This window comes from Misgurnus anguillicaudatus, chromosome 10 (assembly GCF_027580225.2).
Source record: "Misgurnus anguillicaudatus chromosome 10, ASM2758022v2, whole genome shotgun sequence".
Taxonomy (NCBI): Eukaryota; Metazoa; Chordata; class Actinopteri; order Cypriniformes; family Cobitidae; genus Misgurnus; species Misgurnus anguillicaudatus.
The window spans coordinates 22,532,870-22,557,137 of NC_073346.2; the positions used below are offsets into that span (position 1 = coordinate 22,532,870).

Genomic DNA, 24,268 nt, shown 5'->3' on the forward strand with positions numbered 1-24,268 from the left:
TCAACTCTTACCGGTACTGCTTGATAGCCCTTTCACGGTGTAGTTACGGGTGCCTTTCCCACGCAGCACATCAGACACCTTAAAATATAAGCATAAAATTACTTGACTTTTTAAAGTTGTGGTTAAGTTTTGACTGCTTATTAAGATACATGTTTAATTTGAAATAAGACTGGTCTATGAACATTTTAGAGCTGCCACTTGTTGGCACTGTTTATACTTTATACATGCTCTATTGAACCTATTGACTGTTTTAAAGGGATAGTTCACCCAAAAACGAAAATTGTGTCATCATTTACTGACTCTTGTGTTGTTACAAATCTGTATAAATTTCGTTGTTCTGAGGAACACAAAGGAATATATTTTGAGAAATGTTTGTAACAAAACCGTTTATGGACGCCATTCACTTCCATAGTAGGATAAAAGAATACTATGAAAGTAAATGGGGTCCACAAATGGTTTGGTTACAAACATTTCTTAAAATATCTTCCCTTGTGTTCATCAAACAAAGAAATTTATGCATGTTTTTTGGGTGAACTATCCCTTTAATAAAAATAATTTGATGATGAGTTTAATTTCTATAACTTTCACCAGGCAATGAAGCTGATAAACATCACTTCACATATAAATGAAAATATAAACATCACCATTTTAGACACTTTTTGTAAAAATATTTCCTTTTAATGCACAACTCTTATCAAACAAACCATCTTCCTTACCTTTTTGTTTTTTGCTACCATGATGGCAGTATCATTATGGTTGTTTTTTAGACTACTGTCAGCTCCATTCTTCAGCAACACTCTCACAATCTCTATTCGACCCCTGCCACAGGCGCTGTGTAAGGCTGTGTTCCCACTATAAGACTGTGCATTCACATCACACCTACTCTGAAAGACACATCACACAGAAAGACTGTGAACATTAAAAGTAAATGAACTACTTTTTTAAGAGAGATGCACAGCAATAAACATAGCTGCATGTCTCCTGTGCCTACTAATAGTGACGTACATAATAATAAAAAAGAACACATTTTCGCATAAGTGTTAATCAGCACAAAGGTGACTTCAACTGAAAACTGGCTTTGCAGAGTAGCTGACTCAGAGTATGAGTATGCAGACCGCATGCAACTGAAAATATATACATCATGCACAAACCTCGATCAGTAACTTGACCATGTCAATACAGTCATTTTCGACAGCATGCATCAGTGGACTGCGGCCGCTCTTGTTATCCTGTTAAACACACAAAAAATACGTCTTTAATAATCTACTAAGATGATAATATAGACAGAAAGCATGTGAACAATACATGCACGGATGGGGAAAACATCAAATCAAATGAGTAACCCTTGAGAAATGATGAGAAATTCACTGACCCCAGCATTGATCTCAGCTCCACTGTCTAATAAGATTCTTGTCACCTTTATATCTCTGTTCTGCACTGCCAGGTGAAGGGGAGTCAGACCTGAAATTAGACAAAAATAATGAATGATTTCAGAATGATCCACTGAACAGGCTTAAACAAGTTTCATTGAATCACACTCAAATGTTACAAAAATAAATACACAACACATCCTCCACTCTGTGTTTCTAGGGGCTTTCTGAAAGGTGACATTAAAAGGACGTATTTCTCTCGTGTGCAGTGAACAGGAAACGCCTCATCTTACATTTCATACCCATGAATAAACTTAATACCAACTACACTCCAAAAATGGTTGGGTGCTACACTGATTTAAAAGGTAAGCACACAGTTGAGGATACCCATTGAATGACTTTCATAGCAGGATAAATAAATATTATGGAAGTCAATGGGTGTCGTGAACGATGTGCTTAGCACCATTTATCAAAATATCCTTTTTTGCGTTTACTGGAATAAATAAACACAGCGTTCCCACACCTTAGCTAACTTCAAATGTAAGGACCTTTCAAGGACTTTCCAGGTCTAATACCCTTAAATTCAAGGACTAAATGTGAGGACACATTTCAAGTGAAAGCAAGGTTACATCGCGTTTCTTTTAAAGATACATTGTTACAGTTCCCTTTCGAGGGAACTCGCGCTGCGTCACTGCGGTGACACTTTGGGGACGCCTTCAGGGGTAAGTGCGTCTGAATGTGTATCAAATTCAACCAATGGTGAGGCTTAATGACAAAGACAGGGTGACGCGGGAGCCAGGAAGTATATCGCTCTCCGAAATATTACAGGGATACAGGAAGTATGGCAAGGAAGACGCAGCATCTCGTTCCCTTCTCAGGGAACAACAGTTACATACGTAACCCGAGACGTTTTCATGTGTCAAACACAATTTTCTTGGTATGAATCAACATTCGCATACAGAAGATATTAAGCATTTAAAGCAAACAGTTTAGCACATGTGCTTAAAAAGTCTAGAATTATTTTTATCCTACACTACACAGGGAATAATATGGATTTTTTTCCAGAAAACTTCTTGCATAAAATAGATTCAAGAACTTTGAATGACCTGTATGTATATATATTTTCAAAAACTTCCCATGGCCTTGAATTTTTTCCCCCAGATTCATAAATTTTCAAGGATTTCAAGGACCCGTGGGAACCCTGTAAACAGAATTTTCATTTTTGGATAAACTATCCCTTACATTCAGGAATATCTATAACTTGTGACTCCTGTACTATTTCCTGCCCCCTAGTGGAACAAAACCCATACCCACAATGCCTATTCTGTGTGAAATGTAACTTGGTATTTAATATGGCACGGTAAAAAATTTGCTGTAATTATGTGGCTGGTTGCCAGTAACTTACTGTAGAAGATAAAGACTTTGAAAAAACTGTTTCCAGCAAATAACATAAATGTAAAATCTAGAGTAAGTTACTGGCAACCAGCTGCCAGTAATACTGTAATTTCTATAAAAAAAATGTATTTATTATGTTGTATCTTGCACAAGGTGTGTATACAAAAATACGTTTTCTGTTTATATTTATCACGACTATATACCCATCTCGATGGGTCCCACCACTCACCCTCATAATTCCTGACCTCCAGATGGGGTGAAGGGTTGTGTGCGTAGTGTCTGAGGATTACAGCCAGGCATTCAGCCTCTCCATGCTCACAACACAGATGCAGTGCTGTTTGTCCGTGACGGTCCAAAGCTCCAGCGTCGGCACCTGCATCTAAGAGAGTTTTGACCAGACTTGGCTGATGGGTGATTACAGCCAAGTGCAATGGTGTCTGCGTGAAAACAAACAAACAAACAATACGTTGATTGATTTAGTCAATGATGAGGATCCACAATAGATGCAAGCGCCAACTACATTAAGAAATTCCCACGCTTTCAATTACGTGGCAATATTTCTGAAGCGTATCAGGATAATCTATCAATATGATGTCTGATAAGATGTACAGGTTTATTTGGTCTGATAGGTTGAGTCATATCCTGGTGCTGATTCCTGTAACTGCATCTGCTAACCTGGAACTCGTCTAACAGGTTAAAGGTCAATTGTGCAGTTCTAAAGATAACAAGGTTATACTGTTGTGGCTATAAACAACCACGAAGCAACTTATTTACCACACAAACAATAATGCACCAACAATAAAGTGTGCAAAAAAAAAGTGATTTTTGGCAGATGCGTATAAATCGCACGAACTGTAAAACTCGTGCAATACATACGCCAAATTTCACTTTGGCGTGCACATGACGACGCCAGTCCTTCCCATTCACTTAAACAGTGCATCTTTTTTGTCGTTTTATTTATTGGTTTCTCAATTGTTTTTGCTATTTTTTACCATTTTCGCTTGGGTTTAGGGTTAGAACAACTTTTTGTTATATAAAAATGACATCCTAACCCAAACCCAAACTCTTACCCCAACTCCAAGCGACCATGACTTAAATATGGACAAAAACATGGAGAAACCTGTATATTAAATAACCTCATTAAGCAAATCTAAAATCGAACCCTAAACCCAAGCGAAAATGGTTTAAAAAAAAACAGAAAAAATTGAGAAACCAATAAATAAAATGACAAAAAAAGATGCACCGTTTAAGTGAATGGGAAGGACTGGCGTATCATATGCACCCAAAGTGGAAGTTGGCGTATGTATTGCACGAGTTTTACACTTCGTGCTATTTATACGCATCTTCAGGAGACTGGGTAGTTTTTGCCACACACACGCCCAGCGGTTGTTTATGAGTCCGCTTCATCATAGCATGCATGCAAAAGTGAATGCCTGGAATTTTTCTAACATGTGATAGATGTCCAATGAAGCATAAAACTTTTTTATTTGGCTTCCTTCACTTGAGGCAAAGGCTTGCTTTTAAGTTTTGCATGACAAACAAACAAAAAACTTTGTTTAAATTGAACCGTAATTGACAAGTTAAAAATAAAATGTAAAAAAATCCACTGCTGCACGGATATACATCAGTACAGCAGATACAAAATACTGGAAAATACATTTTTAGCTTATATAGGAAGTAAATATTGTTTTTTTAATAAATGCAAGCTCTACAATCTTGATAAATAAACAGAGAAAAATTTAAAGTGTGTGCTGTTTAACTGCACTTTAAAATACTGAGAGAGAAACAGAACGAGGACTTTGGTTAATAATAATACAAACTACAGATTATCATCAGTTGATAGCAGGTAAAGTCGGCTCTAGTCTGGCAAATGGGACTGCGGGTGTGATTTGGCACAGGAAAGATGATTTTCCAGTAAGGCATAGATGAAAAAGTACACAGAGACGGAAGACAGAAATTCCTCTGGTGTCACAATGCCCGTGGCCCTCCCTTCCTATGAAAACATCGCTTTTATTTCCCTGAATCCTGTCTGACTCACCGACCATCACACACTTGCTGATGTGTACATGCTAGAAGACATGTTACCACATAAATAAAACTTTTCGGGTTTTTCTCTGTGCTCATGTCAATCATATAAAAATCGAAGCCGCGAGGAATCAGGAACAATAATGGATGAAACAAGCGTCATTTGTAAGAAACACTTAAAATAGGAAATTGCGCAAGAGAGGATATTACATTTTAAAGTGTTATTGAAATAGAGCTTTTCTATTGCTAAAATTAAATGAACCCAGAATAACCTTCCAATAAAAGTTTTAAATCGAAACCATAAGTGCTCGAAAAGGAGAAGGAGCAACAGAGAGGGAGCAAGAAGGGGGGCAGAGGAGGAATCGGAAATGAGTCGAGGGAGTGACAAAGGAGTGATGAAGGAAAGACATGGATCAGAAAGGGAAAATCCCTTTCCTCTCCCCTGCAGTGTGACCTTAGAATCACATTCCAGAGTGTAAACACAGAAAAAAATAAAAAAGGGAATGTTGGCCTAATACTGTACAAGCCCAGAATGAGAAACTCATGAAACAGAGCCAAGAATGCATGTTAGTGAAGTGAAATCATTTATTGGCCTGCATCAAATGTTGTGGACCAGAAAAGACAGGAAAAATTAACAGTGCACAGGTGGTTTGACCCAACTAAATGTTAATGGCACAGTTAAGTGCATTACAGAAGGGTCTTACTGTCAAAAGTGCTACTTGTCTATGGGAGCTGCAGATAGGCAGAATGAGAGCGAGAGAGTGAGAGAGAGAGAGAGAGAGAGAGAGAGAGAGAGAGAGAGAGAGAGAGAGAGAGAGAGAGAGAGAGAGAGAGAGAGAGAGAGAGAGGGAAAGTCCCTTTTAATACCCTGTAAACCTCAACACAAGGTATGTTGAGAAACAACCCTGAGTGTGAGTGTGTCATGTGACTTCTCGGAACGAGGATACAAGGTTTATACACATACAGCGGCTGCTTTACATCTCCTTGCACACATATTTATACAGTACATAATCACTTACAAACATTACACATGCTTCAGGTCATGCACACTTTAGTTGTTTTGGTCGTGTTCACAGATTTGGCTGACACCTATTATATTAATCTGATTTGCATACACACACGCACATGCACACGCACGCACACACACACATCATATATAATAGTGCATTGCTTCTCATCTGCATATCCAAATGTCAATGCCAGTGCTGGTCGTAGTAAAGACAAGTGGGTGGGCAAGATGTTCTTCTTGTGGACATGAAAAGTATCGAGCGTAGATGCAGAGTCAGTGATACAAGTTTTTTGGCACGTATCAGTTTGAGTGACGTATTAATAATGATAACTGTAGTAACACTTTCTACAGTACTGCACCACGCAGCTGCCCTTATTTAGCATGCTCGTTGAAATGCCTTTAAAGAGAAGCAAACACCTCAACGAATGCTGCAGATTTAATGTTACTATCCAAGTTTCAAAGACATGCTAATTTGTAGTTCACATTTCTGGGGAAATAACAATTGAACACAGGATATAACACAAGAGTTAACCTCAACAATCTGACAGCAAAAAAGTTTCAGGCCACAGCTGAAAGACATACGCACAGCTTCTGGTAACTGCCTTTTGCATGCGAGCATGTGCGCATGCAAGTGTGTGTGAAAACTGCCTGTTCGCCGACTGAAACCTAAACATGAATTTGAGGTGATTTTTGAGGTTAAGTTAGACACGCATTGGCGGTAACTGATAATGCGGACGGGTGAGAATGGTGGAAGTGTGTGTTAACGCAACCACAAATGGAGAAGAACAGGACGTGAAAGCCTGGGAACAGTCTGGCGGGTCTGTGCATTCATAATGCCTCTGACACACGAGAGCAGGCCAGGCGAATGACGGAGGCTGCGTGTGTCATGGTGAGCATGTGGGCTGACCAGTCACTTCTAAAGGAGTTCAAGTGCATATGCTAGTGAAGTGGCACTTCTTGTGAAAACAGGCACTTCTATTGAAAATTTGTTTAGGTTTGTGTTTGTATACGCTCACCTGTCGTAGGTTATTGAAAATGTCCAGGTCTTTGTGGGCCCTTCGAAATATTTCAATAAGCCATGTGACCAGTGCACCATTCTCCTTAACCACAGCAATGTGAAGAGGCCTGTAAATACATGCACACAGACACAGCACTTAAACACAATGCTTTATAAATAACTGCTACATACTAAATATAGTATATACAAAGCCCACCAAACAAAAAATCCTTGCTTTTTTCAAACAATTCAGTAGACTGTAGATTTTATCGGATGCATGTGTGGTGCCGTGATTGAGCTCTTGGCCCAAAGTTAACTTCCAGTCTGGGTTTATCAGTTTGGCTAAAACTGACCTTTGGAACAAATATCTTATAAAATGTATAAAAATGTTTCGGTTTTCTAAACACAAGGGGAGACGCGAACATGGATGTGAAGAACGGTTTGGCAGCCATGCAAGAATTCAAGGATCTGTAGCTAACATTGTATAATTTTACACAGTAATGCTAGTTCTGTGTAATAGTTTAGCGATGATTTAAATTAATGTAATTTGTTATTTATTTTGCTTGTTACCAGAAGTAATCTACTCTAGATGAACTCTTATTGATTCTTAGCAGAAGTCTACCGGAAGTTACAGTCAAAAAATTTAATTCGTCGCCATGGATAGTGCGCCAGCATATAGCGTCAGTGTCTTCATAGCGACCCGAGTTCAATTCCCATCTCCTATCCTGTCCTTTTCCTATCCTGTTCCAGTATCTCCACCCAAAGCTTTCCTGTCAACTCTCCACTATCCTGTCCCAATCTAGAACCCCATTCACACAACACATTTTGATCCCAGATAATTTTTGTAAAATTGGCAAAAAGGCTTCTGTGTCTTTTGATCGCTCCTGCAAAGAGGACCTAGTAACATACACGGAAAGCATTTTGCGTGAACAAGATGCATAAACAATGCCGTAAGGGGCGTGTCGTAGTGAGGATGCGGGTGTCATCACAATCACAAGTTATGGTTCAGCTCTTTGGCACAGGGATTTAAACGCAGATCAACATTTACGTTGAGAAATGTCGGCAAACTGGACTGAAGCAGAGATCAGGGAGCTCGTCACTATTCGCGTTGAACTTGAGATCCTTCACCAGCATGAGAGAACAGTGCTTCATGCTAGGGCTACACGATATGTCGCATGCTATAGTCATGCAGATCTTGTCCGTAAAGTCGGCAAGTAAATCGCCTGGCAATCACGGCTTTACGGACAAGATGCGCATGACAATCAAATGCGCTTTCTTGTTCACGGGCTCCTTATGATTTTGTCATAAAAAAAAATGCACGAGTGTGGTTTCTTGAGAGAGAAATCACGGATAATTATCAAACTTTAGACGCTTAGACGATTTTTACGGTATGTGTGTGAATGCACACAAAGATTTTGGAAAATCATTGGAAGTGTGAATCAACCAAAAATTACACAATCCCGAAAAATCCCGGATGCTTTTTTCCGTGTATTTTCCGTAATCTTTGTGTGAAAGGGCTATATTAGGAAATTAAACTATTGAATGTTATATAAATACCTTAAAAAAATGGTTTAAGGCAGGGTTATAATTGTTAACTAAAACTACTTAAAACTATTAAATAAATCTGTTAATTGGAATCAAATAAATCATCACCTCCTTTCAAATGGAGCAGCATTTACTACACAAAGCCATAGTTCCTTGGCAAGCTGGGCCGTATCGTATACATATCACACGCGAAACGTCAGTAATAATTAATGGTAAATGGACTGCATTTATACAGTGCTTTTAACAGATCTATGGCCATCCAAAGTGCTTTACAAGTTGCCTCACATTCACCCATTCACTAATTCATACACCGACGGCGGTGTCAGCCATGCAAGGCGACATCCAGCTCGTCGGGAGCAGCTGGGGTTAGGTGTCTTGCTCAAGGACACCTCAACACTTGGTCAGGTGGAGCCGGGGATTGAACCACCAACCTTCTGGTTTGGAGACAACCTACATGAACCACTGAGCCACTGCCACCCCAATTAATGTGAAATTGCCCTGATTGTCAGTGAACTACGACTTTGTGTAGTAAATGCTGCTCCATCTGAAAGCAGGTGATGGCAATTTACTACTAATCAAGGAATTGGCTTTACGGACGAGATGCGCATGACAATCACATGCGATTTCTCGTGCAACCCTACTTCACGCGCTCCTTATGATCTTTTCTTAAACTAAAATGCATGCGTGTGGTTTCTCGAGAGAGAAATCACGGATAATTGGCAAACTTTAGACGCTGGGGAAAAAAATACGTCATGGGATCTTTGCGATATGTGTGTGAATGCACACACAGATTCCGGAAAATCATTGGCAGTGTGAATCAACCAAAAATCAAACCGAAAAAATCCCGGATGCATTTTCCGTGTATTTTCCGTAATCTTTGTGTGAAAGGGCTATATTAGGCAAATAAACTGTTGGATGTTATATAAATACCTTAAGAAAACAATTTAAGGACGGGTTATAATCTTGAAAAACTTGAAGTAATTAAAAACTTATAAACTGACAAAGCTCATCGCTAAAAATATAAAGTAAAAGCTAACTCAAAACTAAAACACAAAATAAAATAACAATGTTCATACATCAACACGGTCATTTTAGTCTTTTATTGAACAGTCATTGCAAAAACTACGAGACCTGGCACTAAAGGTGATTCTAATTCCCTTAAATGGCACGTACAGATCTACCCAGGGGTGAAAAAGTTCACTGGTTGTCCCATCACCTGATTGAGTGACTAAAGGTTTGCAAAACAACTATGTGTATGACTCATCTTGAACACAGTGGCTCTAATTGCAACCTCTAACCAATTGCTGTAAGTACAGGGAAATGCTTATCTCCCTATCATTTCACAGAACACCTCACTTTACATGAGGTGAGAGCTTCGAAGCTAAAGTTTGGGAACAGGAAGAAAAGAGCGCAAGAGTGAGAACTCGTCACAAAATTTTTTAAGTGATGTTTTTTCTATATCTACTTCCAGTAACAGCTACTTTGGTTTGAGGTCACTTCCTGCCTTCAGGGACAATGGCATCGTTCTTTCTGTTTTGAATACTAATTATCATTATATTTACTGTTGCATTAGGGGCTTTCTGTGTTTTTAAGAGTCCTCTTTCAGAACTTCCCATGAAAGTCTGAGAAAATTCTACAGAGAAGAAACATGCAAAGGCTTGAAGCACATAACAGTATATTCATGAACAAGAAAGCCATAGCCTTACATAACCTGTTTGAATTGTCCAACATTCTCCATCCCCTTACATAACTTTTACATAATGTAGTGCTGTTTTGAAGTATCTAAACATCTATGAGCACAGAGAAATGCAGAAGATCACCATCTGCTATCAATGCTGTCATCAGTGTTAAATGTCATTTTGCCTTATAGGGACTATCACAGATTTAGGGAATGTGCTAAATAATGTAAATATGATCTGATGGGAAGTCATATTGGACGTTGCTCATTGTTTATGAGTTATTGTGGGATGTACACAGTGAGTGGGACAGCAAATGGTTAAGATTTATAATAGTAAATAAATACCGTCTTATAGTGTGTGGGCTGTTGCAATTGCATATTGCGAGAGGTCTAAAATTGAACTTAATGCATATTTAACAATGAGAATGACAAAAGTGCCATTCAAACAGTTTTGTCCATCCCGTTCAGTTTCCATAAGCCTATGACCAAGCTGAAGATAAACTAACCATCCATGAAAATATGTTGAGAGATCTATTTAAAGTACAGTCTGTGCAAGATTGGCTGTATGTTTTTCAGTTGGTTTAATCAAACACTTTACATACTTTAGACAAAAGTCATAACGCACTTTTAAAAATTTGACCTTTAATAATCTACATAAAGACGTAAAGTCCTCCATGAAAAACCAAAACAAAAGAGGAAGAGAATACCAATTTCGTCAAATCAAAAACAAGCCGACCTGACTCATGCTTTGACCCGCAAGAAGAAAATGAATTGCCAAGTCACAGTTTCTCTGTTCCTTGCTTCAGGGTTTAAAAAGCAGAAGAGATTATTAGTAGCATAATTCAGTCCTTATTCTCCTCCATTCCTGTAAATGAACTCAATGCTCAAAGTACTCCAGGAAATCTGTACTGTATGCATGACCATGCGTCATTTACTCATTCTTTATCAAAGTTAAAGGGTTGTGTATTTATACAGAGCTAGTCTGTCTGCTCTGTGGTCCTGTTATTGTAGATGCTAATCAAACTCTGTGAACACATCAATGTGTGAACTTGCGTCAACAAGATTAAAAATCTGTCACATTGAGTAACAATTATCAGGGTCTGGAACTCAAGTAAACGCTTCAGATATAGTCGATAACACATTGACACGTAAAGTCGAAATTATATATTTCTACGCTTTAGATAAACAAAACCCACAGGGCTAATAAGAGAACGTTTGATTGGATGTAATCCAATCAAATCGAATGAAAACTCAGTTTTCTTATCTGTCATCGACTTTACTGTCCCTGCAGGTTAGAATAAGGTTTCTCATTCACTCTCTCTTTCTTTTCTAAAGATGAAACTCTCTGGGTTCCTGGAAGTGACAGAGTGTTAGTTAGACCGCAGCCCCAGATAAGGCCTTAGCTGAGACTGACGCAGGAACCTGTAACTCTTCAGAATGAGATGAAGGGCTCTTGGTAGGGCAGTGGCGCATGTGTGGCATCCTGTGTAGCCCAAAAAAGCAAACCTCTAACATCCCCTCTAGCACAAGCCTGCTGCCGCAGCAAACAAACACGACGAGGAGCCTGACGCAGACAAACATTCAAGCAAAATATAGCAGAGACCTTTCAAAACAAGGTTAAGATAAGAGTGAACGTAATCTCTGTATAGGGACCCCTTTAAGTCTCATAACTGAGAAAAGCCTTTACAATATATAGAAGTTGCATCTGCATTCTGCACTCAATGATGCTATATTATGATCCATTTAAAGGTGCCAAAGAATGCATTGAAATAATATGTTAAAGGGGACATTTCACAAGACTTTAAGATGTCAAATAAATCTTTGGTGGCCCCAGGGTACGCAGGTAGAGTTCTAGCTCAAAATACTATACATATAATTTATTATAGCATGTTAAAATTGCCACTTTGTAGGTGTGAGCAAAAATGTGCCGTTTTGGGTGTGTCCTTTAAAATGCAAATGAGCTGATCTCAAATTAAGGGGTGGTATTATCCCTTTCTGATGTCACAAGGGGGGCCAAATTTCAATTACCTATTTTTTCACATGCTTGTAGATAATGGTTTACCCAAACTAAGTTACTGGGTTGTTCCTTTTCACATTTTCTAGATTGATAGAAGCACTGGGAACCAACATTAGCACTTAAACATAGAAAAAGTCTGATTTTCATAATATGTCCCCTTTAAATTGTTCTTTGAAATATACGTAGAAGGTATGTGGCTTTATTAAGTGCAAAAATTATCCAGAGACAGTTTTAAATATAAATTTACAACCCTAGGATTTGCCCTTAGAATGAAATGGTTTATTATAACCTTACGTGAAATGGTCATGAATAATAATGTAAAGCTCGACTCTGATTGGCTGTTTGTAGGGCTGTCACAATGAATAAATAATCGTCTCATCGCAATTGTTTGACCTCATCGCGATGATTTCACATCACCACAATGATTGCGCTTCTCTTTAAAAAACACAAGGGGGAGCTGCAGCGCTTGTATAAACGAGAACGTATTAGATGGCGCTCCTTAACTGATATATTGCAAAGCCAGTAAATACAGTGGACAAAACAGCATATAAAGAAATGCTGCAAAACTTAGAATTTTCAGTTTTTGAAAGATATATTCTTTAAATAATTACTTTTAATTATGTGTTGTGTGCAGTGATATTTACTGCCAGGTAAACCTAGCTAAAGATTTAATTTAAATAATCACAACAACGTGTAAAAAATATTTCATGAATAAACAAAAAATGTATGACAATTAAATGTCACAAAAAAATAGACAATTAAAGGCGGAGTGCACAATGTTTGAAAAACGCTTTGTAAAAGGACACGGGCTGACTAACAAAACACACTTATAGCCAATCAGCAGTAAGGAGCGTGTCCACTAACCGACATCCTTGCCGGGTTGCGTATGTGTGGGGTGGGTCTTTTAAAAGAAGGTCCAGATTCTATTGGGGTAGGGCCGTGTTTGTTTAGGTGATTTCAAATATCAACATTGGCTTTCAAACATTGTGCACTCCGCCTTTAATCGTCATAATCGGCACAATTTATTAAAAATTTCTGAATCGTGACAGCCCTAGCTGTTTATCAGAGCAGGTCTTTAGAATAGCTGTGTGTAAACAGACCTTATGTTTGAGCCTGTATCAGACGAAGATACGTAAATTGAGGAAAAATCAGTTGTTTGGAGATTGTTAATGGACATTTCTGAGTGGTAAGTTTGTGTTTTTTTCAGTATGGACCTGGAAACGTAACTGTAACCTCAATAGAGAAGTAGAACTTCAGCATAAACGTTAGCATAGCATTAACTAGCATATAGCGCTAACTCAGAAGTCATAACTTTGTTTTTGTAACAACTTTGTAATTAATTTAATGTGTAATTTAATGTTGGGGCGTACATCTCGACTGTTACGTCACAGACGGTGTTATGTTGAGATTGGCCTGTTTTCCAGCTGTCTTTGGCGTGCGCGAGATTTACATAAGAATGAGGAAACAATCGTGTTTGAGGCTCACGATATGTCATTACCATGTACACAGCTCGTATCACTCATCTATGCCTAGGTAAATACAGTTTTACACTCTACGGCACCTTTAAATAAATTTATCTTGGTTATCTTGCAATTCTCAAGAAGTCAACTGCAACTCAATACAGTAGTAGACAGCAGGAAAAACAATGCTAAATTCCATTTTGACACACATTTAGAAAGTTTGAGATATTTTTGAGGTGAGCCGTGTGTTGGGTTGGCACCTTATGTAAAATCTGTAAAATAATCAGTTCAGAAGTGGAGTGAGTTTAATTGGCATACCTAGCTAAAATGTTAAATAGTTTTAATAGTAAAAGAAATTGCCTATGTTTGCTTTTTTTAAAGCATGTACAGTATGTGCTATATGGTTAAAAACAAGGAAAGGGGATAAAGTCTGAACTAGGAAATTACAGTAACTGCAGAAATGTCTCATAAATATACAGTGTAAGCATTCAGCACATTGAGAAAGGGGGAGACTGGTAAGCAAAAGAGAAAAAGCGGTAAAGGAGGAAGTGAGAAGCGGATGTTTGGGTTTTTGAGCCCATTCATTTTAAACACACAAGGCAGTGAAAAAAGATCAAAGAGAGTGAGAGAGAGAGAGAAAAAGACACCTGAGAAAACCGCAGTCACACAACAGGCTCGCACTGATACCAGGCTTTCCCGAAAGTGAGGGTCTATGAAGCGCTAAGAAGAAAACAAGGTGAGAGCACGAGACGCCCATTGACGTAAAAGCCAGAGGGGGGAGGAGAGTGGTGGATGTTTGTGAGAGAGACAGATAGATAGAAAAAAAGAAAGAAAGGTGTCTATGTGCGTGTTTGCATGTAATGTTTACCTGAGTGGTTATGTGAAATCAATTGCAAAAAATGTATTATTTACAAATAAAGATGCTAAACCCTCTAAGTGCGCCTGACATGTCTTCTTGTATATGAGCATTTTTTATCATGTTTAGGTTCAGTAATTTCACTTTAATGGCAATGAAAAAGTTATTAGTCATTAATTGAAATGCCTTATTTTCACAAATGTCAAATTTGCCTTTAGCTGCAAAACCCTCTAAGTGCATGCAAGCTTTTGTGGCATAAACTTCCACTTTTTAAAAAATCCACTTCTTTGGAAAAGACAGTAAACAGTTGCAAAATCACTAAAAATGCAATTAGAAACATTGCAAATAATGAAAGTCAAAATGTAAAAATGAAGAAACCACACATTAGTTGCTGTGATCCATACCTGTGACTGCCACCAAATACTCAAAAGGGACTCAAGTTTGAAATGATTTACGGCCGTTTTGCACATCGTTGTCAATCTAATTCATCTTTCGTGATGAACAATGTGTTTGCGTGATATATGGTAAAAAAACACATTATTTTCCACATACTGTAAATTTTTGTAGCTCCAGATTTCACTCTGATGTCAGACGTAAATGTGATGCTCTTTACCATGTTTGAAAGATTCGGTTGCTAACAGAAGTTAATTTACAGGCTAAGTCCAAAGAATTATGATAATGTCGGTCTTGTCTACATCACCAATCCCAGGAAGTAAATTGTTGCCTACAATCCGTGTGTTTGTTTTGTTATTGTCCAAGAAAAGAGATTTACATTGGAGACGATAACTCGCGTCATCGTTTACTTTGGGGTTTGTACCTTTTGCATATCGTTAACATGTACTAATACACACCTACACACCAAAGGAAGTGTAAAATCAGACCATTGGGGCTCTTTAAAAAATTCGCTTTTCAAGGGCTACAGAGAACGGACAGTTTGGCTGCAGTCCTTTACTTCCCTGATATGAGTTTTTGACTAACCACCGCCCGCAGGAATATGCCAGTTGACAGCTTAGCTAAGCTGCTGTCGAATCACAACACACTAAACCAAGTACACAATCAGAACTCGTTACGTATTTCTCGTGTCTTTTTGGAAGCTTTTCATTATGATACGAGTGTATTATAGCCGAGATTTTTTGACATCTGTGAGCGTTTGGACCCAGAAGGGGCGCATGACGTCAGACTTAACAACCGGATATAGACATGCAGTCAACTAGGATAGGGGGCTTTAACGTTCTAATATAACTAAGGGTTGGTCCTGGATTAATATCTAAAGTCTGTCCATGAAACTGTCCCTATAAGAACACGTACTGTAAAATAAAGTGCTACCCAATTATTACCTCCACGTCAGTTCAGGGAAACAGTCTATGTATTATCACAATTCCCCTGGACAGAATCTGTCTTGTCTGGTGGTTACTAAACATTAAATGCTAAAGCAATGTTTTGCTACTGCTGACTAAATATTGATATTAGTATTACATAAAGGCAGGTGTCATTTTTAGAAAAGTTTCACTTATATGACAAGTAATTTTTATACCGAGTAAAGGTTCAGATATTACAGCAACACTGTATCTGTGCTGTGTTAGATGAGCAGGCAAGAATGTCCTCATCTCTGGCAGCTCTATGATCTGCCACACTCATACTACCATAACCAAAAACCAGCAACCAGCCATGCATGAAAGGTAAGTACTTCTTACTCACGTACTCTTACTCATACCCACAATTCCACAATTACTCTTAAAGATGAAGCAGCAGAACATGCTGACATGCTCACAAAAATGATTTCCCACTGTGTCACTGAGAGACACTGTGTATCACCAGATAAGATGATATTTATTCATCTTGGTGGGCTCAGTGAACAGGAAGTGAAACGACAGCAAGAAATATAATGTGTAAAAAATAACTTGTGGCATGTGTTTCAGTTAGGACCACAACAAACCAAAAAAACTTGATTTTGTTGAAAATACACAGGGTCTATAAAAATACTTCTGACTAAGCAAGAGTCAAAATGATATTTCTAGGATAATCTGGAATTCCCAAAAATCAAACAAAAAGTACATATTAACCTAGATGATGCCAGGTCGAAACACACGTGACTGATACTATTAATGAACTCTCGTGCAGTTTATCAGTAAATCATTTACATGTCTGTATATGGCAGTAGGTAATTCAAAGCAGATATATCAGATATATCTGTTTGTGTTCCCTGTTCCCACGATCCTGGCATTCTTACAAAAACTCAACTTTTATGTATCTGATCTCGTGTATTTAGTCAAAAACAATCACATGGACCGTGCTGCCATTGCGACACCACATGCTTCACCATATAATCAACTCTTGAATGACAATATGTATGAAATGACTCAAAAACTGGTAAATGACTCACGTGTCACCATCCTCATCTTGATGTGTTGCCGCAGCAATATCAGCTAGTGGTCGATCTGCACTTTCCAGCAGAGGAGTCTGTATGGCAATGGGTTTTCGTGGACTGGTGTACTGCTGAGGCCATTGGTAATATGGACACCCTGCAATCACTTCAGAAGAAAATGAATATTAGCACTCGTAAACCACAACAATCATCACAAACCTTCAGCAATAAAGCAGATTATAAATTAAACATTGCATCCCTACTGAAAAATCCAGCCAAGAGCTGGTAGCTGGTTTTAGGTGGCAGTAGCTGGTTTAAGCTGGTCCTCCCACACTGGCAAAGCTGGTGGGTCAGCTGTAGGCATGGGCCGGTGTAAAATTCTGGCGGTATGATAACCTTTAGCAAAAATACCACGGATTCATTATGTTGCGTTATTGCCATTGCATCACTAAAATGTGTTATTTTCAAATGCCAGGTAAAGCCTTTAAATTATAATATGCTTACCTTGGAGACGGTATCACAGAACATATTAGTGGTTTTGAAACCTTGACTGTTAAAAACCTTGGTATACCTTGAAACCGGTAACTGACCCATGCCTAGTCAGCTGGTCTTCCAGTCTGAATAGCGAAGTCCAGCTAGACCAGCTCAAAAGGTGACCAAAACACAACTAGACCAGCTTGCTACACTAGCAATACCAGCTAAAACAAAGCTGGGAGACCAGCTTAAACCAGGTTTTTAGCTGGATTTTTCAGTAGGGATATAACCCCCCCCCCCCCTCAAAAAAACCCCATTCACTAGTTTCACAGTTCTTTTAAATATAATCACGGTTTAATGGCTTTGGTAAGCAACAGTCCTAACCAAAATGTGGGCCGAGGTTAATATTTATTATTTTATTAAAAACATTTAGGGGCGGTTTCCCGGACAGGGATTAGACTAATCCTAGACAAAAAAAATGTAAGGGCTGTCCAAACTGACAAAACTTGCACTGACATAATATCTTAAAATACATCAGTACCCTTTGTTTTGCCTCAAAATGCACACAAGTAATGTTTTTAGTAAGGCATGTTTGTTAAAACTAGTTATATTTCCTAATTAAACTAAGGCCCAGTCCTGGTTTAAGATAATCTCTGTTTGGGAAACCACTCCATAGTGAACTTGGCCCTGCAGAACATTCATTATAATAGAGTAATCAACTATGTAGCTTCTGTCATACACATTGATATCATGTCATATCATATGTATATAACATGCAGTTACAATATTTTGAAAAATGTACACATCTTAATTTAATGGCAGTGTACATAATAATGTAATAAATGTTAACAGAAACAATCAACTTTACCTTATATATATTTACATTATTTTAATTTCTGTATTACCAATACTAAATAGCCTATATCCATCATATATACCATATGACCAATATATATACACAAAATTTTCCCCTATGAAGTTTGAGAAACTCTAAATTTGCATACTTTACATAACATTAGCGCATTTGGCAGGTGCTTTAATACAAATCGATTTACAGTGCACTCAATCTAAACATTTCTTTTATGTATGTTTCGACTGCGCTATCAAATTGCAGACGCGCACTCTTGCACGCGCGTGGACACACACTTAAGGGCTCGTTATAGTCGTGCGTTGGTCCTACGGCGTAGCAGCGACGGCGTAGGTTCCGCATCGGTTTTCATTTATACTTTTGCGTCGTCGTCCGCGTGGACGTGCAAGCACACGCGTGGCCGCTGGTAGGCAGTATCCACGCGTGTAACCACAGTAGCAACACAAACGTGAAAGAAGAAGAAGCTTAGCAAGTTAACCCACAAACGAAGAAGAAACAGCAACTTGTTGTGTATAATTTGAGAAGACCAGCAATGATGGAAGTAAATAAACAGCGACTTTTGATGCAGTTTGAGTTAAATCACTCCTCAACTTGGCTCATCTTTGTTTTCACCGTCACAAACGGAAATACCTATGACGCAGTTTTTTTACCTGACGGGAGGGGTTCTGGTGGACCAATCACAGCGCTTGCGGTCCGCATAGATCTGACGCGCTGTTAAATTTTTTGTGAGGTGCGCGTCAGGCTACGCAGAGCTACGCACAGGCTACGGATAGCCTACGCCGTAGCTACGGCGTAGAACCTACGCACGACTATAAATCGCCCTTTTCAATCAGTAATTCAATTACGTTTGCTCTGAAACATAACGTGAATGACAATTAAGAAAAACTTGTCGTAAACTTACAGTATGTGGTCACGGGTGGCATGAACTGGGAGTCCTTGTGTCTCTGATGATCACGAGCTTCATTCACTGTCCTTTGTACATCTGTGTTTAAGTGAGTCCGGTCAGGGTACGTTTTTGGACTGGGGCTATGTCTCCTTTTAGGTTCGTTGTGCTGTTCGTCACGAAAATTCCTTGGACCGCTTTGGTCATGATCAAGAGGAAAAGGACGCTTCCTGATCGGAAGTTTGGAGAACGAGGAATCCTTCGATATTCCTGCAGTGTCCGTCAGATTGCACTTCGTGTTGGGGGTGACAGGTCGAGTTTGTCCGAGATCATCAGTCGTTCTGTTTCCCATGCCATTAGCATCGTCTGTTGGAGTCGAAGAAGAGCCATTGCAACTGTCCCGTGGTGCGAGGGCATGAACTGTTTGTCCAGTGCTGCACTTGTGCCTGTCTGAGCTATGTGTTGGGGGACTTTGGTCGCCTGTTGGTCCCTGACTGCAGCTCCCACGCTCTCTAGATTTGTTGGTCAGGTCCAGCGGAGCAGACGGAACTGTGTGATTACTGCCGCTCATGGTCATTGTCCTCAGGTCTATAGGTCCTTTTTCTAGATAAATCCCTTTGTCAACATTTTGACGTCTTTTAAAACACTTATTTGGCTCCTAAAATTGCAACCATTCCAATTTGCCTCAATTTGGCAATACTTACATATGCTTTGTTCAGGATGTTTTAGCACAGCTTACTGAAGCACTTAAGATCATAGTTAGGTTATCCGCTTATATATCAACGCTTTATGCTCAAAGCCTTCAAGGAAAATAATTTCTTAAAACGCAGAATAAAATGTTGCACGCATGCACTTGGCTGTCCTGATTATGTTAATGATGCGAGTAGTTAAGTTTTAGTGCAATGTCAATATGCCAATATGACACATTGTTGTCCTTCACGACGGGACTGTAGGCTACTGCGTGCTGTCTCTACGACCCGATTCATCTGAACTAATTTTACAGCGTCTCTGTCTGTCATTCAGTCAAATTAGGAAGTAGTGTAATAGATGGGGTTTCCCCGTTGAACTAACTCGAAAGCCTTTCAGTTACCTCCCATTTGCGACACGACTGTGATAGCATTGCTTCAGGATTATGCAGTTACGAGGCACCCTATGTGCTTTAAGGGCGACTCAAATTTATGAGCACTTTAAATAGGCTACCAATAATACATTTTTTGCAAGAGATTTGAAGAGCTGGGACAAAAAAAAATGCGGTTTCGTTTCGCTTGTACGATGATTTTTGTGTCGCGTGTCACCGCACTCACGTTAACATTCTGTTTTTTATATCGCGGCGAATTTATCAGGGGGCGACGCGAATAATAACACGTCGAACAACAGGTGTCTAGTTTTGCTTTCTTTTTTAGTTGCATTCTTATCTTTTTCAACCTGTTGCCCGGTAGGAAACCGGCTGGATCTCCACTGGGGATCTCCCTTAGTAGTTGTCGGGAAACCTGCAAGTCTTTACCCTCAGTATTTTAGCAAATTCACAAAGGGTCATGTTTGCAGGTTATTAGCAACTGATAAGAGAGGCACTGTTCTTGCGGTAGGTTGGTTACATTTGTGAGTCATTTCATTGACAACAAAAAAGACTTTCAAATGCTATCTCAGCACCTTGTCTGGAAACACCCCTATATCTACTTTGATCAGATCCCATAAGTTTAGATTGATATCAGTATCAGTTATTCTCAGGTTTGGCTTCAGATTCAGGTTTATGAAAACGTTCTTATGTAATGTCGAGAAACCTCACAGATAATGCAAAATGTGAGATATTACCAGATTATGTAACTGTATTGGACACTCCTTCATACCCCTCTCTACCTACACCCCATAGCCTCAGTTCCTCCTGAGGCTTGAATTACCTGGGCCAGTTTGGGACTTTCCTTTATCATATGATGTATATGATGCAAACGGAAAAAAATAGTTGTATAAAGTCCCTAAAACTTTAAGAGTCTTTGGTGGGTCAGTTAATGAAACTCAATACAATACAAATTTTCTGCACACCCTATTCCCATGGGCCAACTGAGGATCTACAAGATACCACTAACTGCAGATAAACCGCTTAATATAACCACAAAACGACAGTTTTGGTTGCATAAAATACATTTGATATTTCACGGTAAAAAAAAACAAATAAGAATTTGACATTTAGAGTTTTAGTGATAAAAACATTTGACAACACACTGTACTGTACATACAGTATAAAGGTCATGTGATAAAATGACTAAATTGTTTTAAGGTTGTAATGATTACATAATTAAATTAGGCCTATTGCTATTGAATATAGTACTGTGCAAAAGTCTTAGGTCACCATGCCAGAATTAGATTAGTTGTTTTTGCAATGTTATAGTGATCATTTATAATTGTTTCTCAGTCTCTTTAAGAGATAATACATCCAGAAAATACAGGAAATGTGTATGTAGTATTAAAAACTGTATAAAAATGTAAACTGATTTGTCAAGTTTTAGAGTAAACTCCCCTTTCACTTGAGCAATAGCAGCAGGATATCTTAAATCTAAATAAAATTAAATCTTAATTTCTAATTTAAAAGAAATTAGTCTTTTAACTTCATTCTGCTCAAAAACGCTCAAGATGTGTTTAGTGCCAAGAGAGATCACACTCAACACTGACGATACCTAAAGATGACATTTAGTCAATAATTTTTTTTTGGTACATATTTCCTGTATTTTCTTAATAAAATAGATTGAAAAATAAATATGTATGGACATTAAAACTTCTAAAACAACAAGTCTGGTGGTGGCCTAAGACTTTTGCATAGTAGTGTATGTCTAATATAAACAATGCCATGCAATAAAGTTAATTTTAATTTACTTATTTATACAACTTTCAGTAACAAAGCAACTGTATAATCTATAATTGAATCTATTTCTATTATACCAGATGGACATGTGAGTATTAAATGGTAGTAGATACCTCAAAATCATCAAAGTTACAGATTCAGTCACTGAAGGGTCTTTCATTCAATTCAAAGGCAGATTTATTTTTCTTGTCTGAGACGATGTTTTAAATGACTGACATTAAAAGATTATTAAGCAGCGCCCTCTACTGGTAATAAAAAAGTTTTAACATTAAAATCAGATCAAATCACACTGACTCACAACTTTAAATTTGGTTGCCAGTAGAGCATCTCTTCATTGGTATGATAAAAAGTGTGTCATAGTATTGCATGACTGCACAAACAGGAGCTGCTTTAAAGCAGTGATTGTTCAATATAGATTCTTAATCGCAAACAAACATTCACAAAAGAAACAAGATAAAATGGATAAATAAAATGGAATATCTACGAATATATTAACTTGTAAAGTTAGCCTATATTTGTTTTATTTACGCAGCATAAAATATGTTGTTTATTATATCCATTGGTCATTGCAAAAGCAAATGCTATATCAATGTTTGACCATTAGAGGGATACAAAGTGCTTACTATCAATTAAAAGTAAAGCCAAATAACATAGTTTTGTCGAAGGCAGAAATAGTTCACTTAAATATGAAACTTCTCCTATAATTTACAAACACTCATGCTATTCAAGATGTATATGACTTTCGTGCTTAATTTTACATATAAATGCCACCATGTTAGATTTGTCACGAGACACGCAAGAAACAATGAGATTATTTATTATTATCTGTGACACATTATTGATGTGCCTTTATATGTGAACTTGCCATTTTGATATATGTTTCCATGGATATTTGATATATCGACCATAACCTAATCTACATAATCTAAATGTATTTAGCATTTGTGATGCTTTTTTAAAAGTTTTCCCTACTCTTAACTATTTTAAAGGCATTGATTATATAAATATAACATTAATAACATATATTTAAATACACATGATGATCAGGGTGCGTATTACAGAAAACTTTTAACTTTAAAATCTTATCTTAACTGTTTGGGAATCATGGTATCTTAATTATCTTAATTATCTTAATTGCAAATAGGAAAGTGGTATTACAGAAGCATTCAATCCTAAAAACAATCTTAACTTTAGGGTTACCTCACAGGTGTCCTAACTTAAAACTTTAATGAAAGCCAGCTGAAACAATCATTATAATGGACCTGTGGGAGAATGACATTGCATTTTTAACAAAGTGCAGGATGATAAACAGCAATGTTTGTTTTTGGATTACCCTTTGACTATTTTTACCTGCACTACATTACTCCCATTATTCACACAATCATAATGTTTCTTACTAGTGGAGCAATTTTTCAATCCCTGTCATCCCTCACTCTAAAAATGGCAGGGTTATTTTTGACCCATAATTGGTAAATATTGGACAGAACACATGCTGGGTTAAAATTTACCCCATGCTGGGTTAAAAAAACCCAGCATTGGGTCAATGTCCAATATTTACCCATTATGGGTCAAAAATAACCCAGCCATTTTTAGAGTGCTCACTATTTAAAAAATCATATAATAAATTCAGTACAAACATGAATCTGTTTTCTCATTTTTGTAAGTCACATTTGCTAATGCTTAAATTTAATGGTAACTCACAGATGATGTGCAGTGCATTGATGCTAAAACAACAATAAAAAATACAGACTATGATTACAATGAATTTAATCAAATTTATTTTTCTGCCCCATTGAAATAAAAGGGCAATTCTTTTGTTTACTTTAGCAGCAGCTCATGCATTGCTGGTTGCTTGGTAATAGGCCTAAGAGTTGATAGACGGATATGATTATGCAATATAAGATTTCCTAACGAGAGATGAGATAAGATTTGGTGAGTTAAGACCTAAGATATAAAGTTTCTGTAATACACCCCCAGATCCTCATCTAGGTCACAACAATAGACAAACACAATGTGCATAAGCTGACAACACACAAATAATTCTAGTTTCTTGTGGGGTTTTTTCAAAACACAAGTTAAACATTAACAAAGTGCTGGAGGAAAATGAAATGGCACATTTTCTTTTTCTTAAGCCAGTCTGTGGTGGATTTGATGCTTAATGTCGTAGTCCTGCTGCATCAACCAACTTCCACTGAGCTTCAACTGGCGGAAAGCCACCCTGGCATTATCCTGTAGGACATTTTATTAAACTTGGGAATTAATTTTCCCCTCGATGATGGTAAGTGGTCCAGGCCCTGAAGCAGCAAAGCATGCCCAAATCATGATGTTCCCTCCACCATACGTCACTGTTGGGATGATGCTTTGATGTTGGTAAGCTGTGCCCTTTTTGTGCCATAGTACTTTTCCAGAACAATTCAACTTTTGTTTCATCAGTCCATAAAATATTTTCCCAGTAGCCAAGGTGCTCTT

General features: G+C 38.0%; 1 protein-coding gene across 2 annotated transcripts in view; it reads right to left on the reverse strand.

The window, feature by feature from the left end:
- Nucleotides 1-21,258, reverse strand: part of ddx61 (DEAD (Asp-Glu-Ala-Asp) box helicase 61) — a 30,468-nt gene extending 9,210 nt beyond the window's left edge. For both annotated transcript variants that reach the window (XR_012371546.1, XR_012371544.1), the window contains exons 1-8: nucleotides 18,961-21,258; nucleotides 16,736-16,883; nucleotides 6,816-6,924; nucleotides 2,995-3,202; nucleotides 1,373-1,461; nucleotides 1,152-1,229; nucleotides 717-884; nucleotides 12-78 (exon numbers count right to left, since the gene is read on the reverse strand). The gene's annotated coding sequence lies outside the window, so the exon portion shown is untranslated. The remainder of the gene's footprint in view (nucleotides 1-11; nucleotides 79-716; nucleotides 885-1,151; nucleotides 1,230-1,372; nucleotides 1,462-2,994; nucleotides 3,203-6,815; nucleotides 6,925-16,735; nucleotides 16,884-18,960) is intronic.
- Nucleotides 21,259-24,268: the final 3,010 nt, after the last annotated feature.